At 36.5% G+C, this 6,000-nt stretch overlaps 1 protein-coding gene across 2 annotated transcripts in view; it reads right to left on the bottom strand.

Annotated features, from left to right (window-relative positions):
• CLEC2D (C-type lectin domain family 2 member D) overlaps positions 1 to 6,000 on the bottom strand; it is a 30,731-nt gene that overhangs the window by 19,976 nt on the left and 4,755 nt on the right. The gene's annotated exons all lie outside the window — the stretch shown is intronic.

Raw genomic sequence — 6,000 nt, 5'->3', positions numbered from 1 at the left:
GACTAATATGTCTTTAAGTTCACAGATACTAACAGACTACTTTGATTTAGAAATGATTCTAAATCATTTAGATTGATTTAGAAACTACTTTGAAAGTTTAAGACCCTACATAGTCAGTAAAGGTCAAATGTTGATTCCCCTGACTCCTCTGACATTTATGAGTCAGTCATACACTCATAAAATCTCAGTTTCTATTCCTGAAACAGCTCCTCACTGTGAGGAAAAGAAACAGAAAAATTAGTTCTTACAGTCGTGATGATGTGTTAGCTGAACAAAACAGTGAGGCTGAAATGGCAGAAGGGCTCCAGTTGAAGGGAACTATGTTCATCTATGCCCAAAGAGAAGAGAACATGGAATGTAGCCGAGAAACCTCCTGATATTTAAGATGGCTGGAACACAAACCGTGAAGGGTGAAATGTGAGAAAATAACTTCCTAATTAATTCTATACTAAACTGTGAATTTCATGACTTCTAAGCCCTAAGATCCTGTTCACTTTCTTATGAAACCCTGTGCTGACACCATACTTAAGATACACTGGCATGTTCTTTACATGGTGAAAGGACAGAGGACACAGAGAGCTATTTTAATTTCACTTAGGAAAAGGATTTTTCCTTTTCTGAAACAAGATTTTTTTCTAAAATTAGGCATATATTTAAGAGACAGAAATAAGTGACTAATTATCTGTGAAAATAAAAAAGTACCTTCAGGGCTATTACTAGTTAATAGAAGGAACTACTCCAAGTGACTAATGTAAAAGTAATTTTAGGGACACCTGGGTAGTTCAGTTATTAAGCATCTACCTTCGGCTCTGGTCATGATCCCGGGGTCCTAGGATTGAGTCCCATGTCAGGCTCCTTGCTCACCAGGGATAAGCAAAAAATAAAAAGAAAGGAATCCAAGCATATCACTATAGAAGGCCATCAAATCATAAGGGAAGAAAAGCAAGAGAAGAAAGGAATAGAGAAGAACTACAAAAACAACCATAAAATGAGTAACACAATGGAAATAAGGACATACTTAACAATAATTACTTTGCCTGTGAAAGGATTAAATACTCCAATCAAAAGATATAGGTGACTGAATAGATACAAAAGAAAGATGCATCTATATGCTGTCTACAAGAGACTCATGGTTTTGCACCATACCATTAGGTCTATGATCCATTTTGAGTTAATTTGGGGGGAGGGTGTTAGGTATATGTCTAGATTATTTTTCCATCCCTTCACTTTCAATCTGCATGTGTCTCTAGATCTGAAATAGCACTCATGGAAGATAACATAGAAGAAAACCTAGAATACCTTAGATATAATGATGTCTTTTTTGATACAACATCAAAGACACAATTCTTGAAAGAATAAATAATCCTGAAATTTGTATGGAACAAGAAATACCCCAAATAGCCAAAGGAATGTTGGGGGGAAAAAAAAAAACCCAAAGCTTGTGGTATCACAATCCTGGACTTCAAGCTCTATTACAAAGCTGTCATCATCAAGACAGTATGGTACTGACACAAAAACAGGCACATAGATCAGTGGAACAGAATAGAGAACCCAGAAATGGATACTCAACTCTATGGTCAACTAATCTTCAACAAAGCAAGAAAGAACATCCAATGGCAAAAAGACAGTCTCTTCAACAAATGGTGCTGGGAAAATTGGACAGTCACATGCAGAAGAATGAAACTGGACCATTTTCTTACACCACAGACAAAAATAGACTCAAAATGGATGAAAGACCTCAATGTGAGACAGGAATCTATCAACATCCTAGAGGAGAACACAGGTAGTAACCTCTTCAACCTCAGCCTCAGCAACTTCCTGCAAGATGCATCTTCAACAAAGGCAAAAATGAACAACTGGGACATCATCAAGATAAAAAGTTTTTGCACAGCAAAGGAAACAGTCAACAAAACCAAAAGACAACCGACAGAATGGGAGAAGATATTTGTAAATATTTTATCAGATAAGGGACAAGTATCCAAAATATATAAAGAACATACCAAACTCAACACCCAAAGAACAAATAATCCAATCAAGAAATGGGCAGAAGACATGAACAGACATTTCTCCAAAGAAGACACATAAATGGCCAACAGACAGATGAAAAAATGCTCCACCTCACTTGCCATCAGAGAAATACAAATCAAAGCCACAATGAGATACCACCTTACACCAGTTAGAATGGCTAAAATTAACAAGACAAGGAACAACAAATGTTGGTGAGGATGTGGAGAAAGGGGAACCCTCCTACAAGGTTGGTGGGAATGAAAGCTGGAGAAGCCACTCTGGAAAACAGTATGGAGGTTCCTTAAGAAGTAAAAAATAGAGCTATGCTATGACCCAGCAATTGCACTACTAGGTATTTACCCCAAAGATACAAATGGCAATTACATGGATGGAACTAGAGGGTATTATACTAAGTGAAATAAGTCAAACAGAGAAAAGAAAATTATCATATGATCTCACTCATATGTGGAATTAAGAAACAAAACAGTGGATCATAGGGCAATGGACAGAAAAATAAAACAAGACAAAATGAGAGAGGGAGACAAACCACAAAACTCTTAACCATAGGGAACAAACTGAGGGTTGCTGAAGGGGAAGGAGGTGGAGGTGTGGGGTAACTGGGTGATAGACATTAAGGAGAGTATGTGATGTAATGAGGAGTGGATAATATATAAGACTGGTGAATCACTGAACTCTACCTCTGAAACTATTAATACAGTATATGTTAATTAATTGAATTTAAATTTAAAAAATTAAAAATAGAAAAGGGGCTAAAGATTTGAATAGACATTTCTTTAAAGAGGACATACAAATAGCCAACAGGTATATATGGAAAAATGCTCAATAGCACTGTCAGGGAAATTCAAATCAAAACCACAAGGAGACACCACTTCACACCTCTTAGAATGGCTATTACTGAAAAAGAACCCACCCCTCAAACTCCAACAAAACAGAAAAACTAAAAGATGTTGGTGAAGATGTAGAGAAATTAGAACACTTACCCATTGTTGGTGGGAATGTAAAATGGTATAGCTTCTATGTGAAAGAGTATAGAGGTTCCTCAAAAAATTAAAAATAGCATTACCGTATTATTCAACAGCCTCACTTCTGGATATTTATCAAAAGAACTGAAATGAGGATCGTGGTAACATTAGCACTCCTATGTTCAATACAGCACTAGTCATAATAGCTTAGACGTGGAAACAACCTAAATGTCCATCCGTAGATGAACTGATAGTGAAAACATGGCCTATACATGAAATGGAATGCTGATCAGCTTTTTAAAGAGAATGACATTCTGAAATATGTGATGACATGGATGAAACATGAGAACATTAAGTCAAATAAGTCAGCTACAGAAACACAAAGACCAAATGATTCCATTAGTTAATCTAAAATAGACAAATTCAGAGAATCAAAGAGCAGAATAATGGGTGCTAGGGGCAGGGGAGGAAGGAAATGGGGAATTACTAATCAAAGACATAAAGTTTCAGTTAAGCAAGATGAATAAGCCCTAGAGATGTGTATGACTTTGTACCTACAGTAAATGATAATGCATTATACTCTTCAAAATTTGTTAAGAGAGTAGACCTCAGTTAAGTGTTATTACCACAATAAAACAGAACTTAAAAAATAAAATTTAAAAACCCCAACGTCAAAAAAAAACAAGATTTAAGTACCAGCATTAAATCTATTTCCTACGTTGACAAAATAATAGTTGTACATAGCTTGTACCTTACTTTCCACTGCACAAATGTCAAAATCTACTTCTATTTTATTTCATAATAGGAGAATTAGCATAATGAATGATAATCTCAAATGTCTTTAAATATAACTTGCATCATTGCTGTGTTATAGAGTCGATGTACTTTATCTCAAAGGTTTCTGGGTTATCTGCAGGAGAGATTATATCATTGTTCTACTTTACTCAAAATCAACTATGTCAAAAGACTATCAAGTATATCCCATGATACAGAAAGACTACACATGTTCTTAATCAAACTGGCCATAAACTATTAAGAGTATGATTTTTTAAAAATACATAACAGAAAAATACATTCAACCAGACTAATTTCTTTAATAGGTATTAACTACTATCCATCAGGGACTACACAAAGCACTGAGAACACAATCAGGAAGAAGTCACTTCCTGCATGTAGCTACACTCTTACTGGGAAATAAGAAAATTGGTTAAGTAATAGCAACACAATATAATGTGGTTTCAGTTGGGTAAATAACAGCTATGAGAACACAAGCATGGGGAAGCTCAGAAAGTACATCCATGGTATGTGTTGATGGAATGAATACTAAGATAAGTTAACCAAACTCCTCCATGGTTGCAGTTCTCTATTCATTCACCACACCCAAAGTTGATGCACTCTTTCAGAGAATTCATCCTCTACACTGGAATTCAGGTCTTTGGAACTGTAGCTGCTGATGTGACTATAATCCCGATCACTCATGGATGGCTGAGGCCTCATTCCTTCTCTAATTGCTAATGCAGCAATCCCTCCATGCCCATGGGGAACACATTCTAAGTCCCCCAGTGGATTGTCCGCAAGTGCAGATAGTCCCAAGCCCTCTATATACTATGTTGTCGTTGTTGTTGTTGTTTGTACATACATACCTACCATAGAGTTTAAGTTATAAAATAGGCACATAAAATCTTAATCTCTTAAGATGAACAATAAAGTAGAACAATTATAACAACACACTATAATAAAAGTCACATAGATGTCATTTCTCTATTTCAAAATATCTGATTATACTGTGCTCACTCTTCCTCTTGTGATGATGTGAGATGATAAAATGCTTATGTGATGAGATGAAGTGAGGTGAATGATGTAGGCAATGAGATGTAGCATTAGGCTACTACTGGCCTTCTGAGGTGATCTCAGGAGGATTGTCTACTTCTGGACCACAGTTTAAAAAGGGTCCATGAAAACACGGGAAGTGAAACCATGGATAAGGGGTCACTACTATATTATTTCCAGTGAACACCACGGAGTTTCTGTACAAATTCTGGCTTGACAATTGCACCTTCTGGAACCCTTCACAAGCTTGGTGTTTTACCCTACTAGGAAATTTACTTAGTATATAATTCTCTCTCTCTCTCTCTCTCTCTCTGGTATCAAGTTTGGAGAGCACAGGCATTTTAAAGATGGAAAGGAAACGGTGACATAATATCATTATGTGGCCTTAATTATCATTAGGAGTTTGGGTTGTATAATGAGAGCAGAGGAGGAATGATTGAAAGATTCTATGCAAGGCAGTGACCTGATCATATATGTATTAGAATGATCACTCTAGATTTCAGTGGCATTTGACTGAATGAGTCAGAATGGTTTTAAAGTGGAAGAATGGGCAGGTTCTAAATTATGTAGACATTTTCTGCTAAAAACCATGCACTTTTCAAGCTTGTTCCCATGAAGAAATGTTTTCCCATGTGCTTTGAATGAGTAATTCAACCAGTAATGATTTCTATCAGAAACTGATTTGAACAACTCACTGACTTCCTGCTAGGGGTAGTAGGAAAATGAAGATGAACTTAACGTCACTTAGATGTCCCCACACTGGTGGCAGAACTATTGCTGCTACTTTATTTTTATTTCCAGAGAGTTATAATGGAAGAATAACAATTTATTGAACATTTACTGTGAGCCAGATACACTGGCAAAGACTTTTATCTGTTAGCTCATTTGAATCTTGTAACCGGGCAGAGCAACCGGTATCTTATCCTTACTTTTCATATGAAGAAACTCTACTTAAGGGGCTTGATAATTGATCAAGGTCACAGCTGGTAAGAAATGGAATGACAGAAGAGTAGGGGACCTCATTTCATCTGGCCCATTGAATTTAGCTGGATATCTATCAAACCACTCTGAACACCCACAAATTCAGCCTGAGATGTAGTAAAATATATCTGGAAGTCTACAAATAGAAAAGTGACAGCTTTCTGCAAGTTAGGAGGTTTGGAGGCCTGACTCTGTGGGG

The sequence above is a fragment of the Martes martes genome (assembly GCF_963455335.1).
Source record: "Martes martes genome assembly, chromosome: 8".
NCBI classification, from domain to species: domain Eukaryota; kingdom Metazoa; phylum Chordata; class Mammalia; order Carnivora; family Mustelidae; genus Martes; species Martes martes.
The sequence above is the reverse complement of the archived record's forward strand: the minus strand, read 5'-3'. Positions and strand labels throughout refer to the sequence as shown.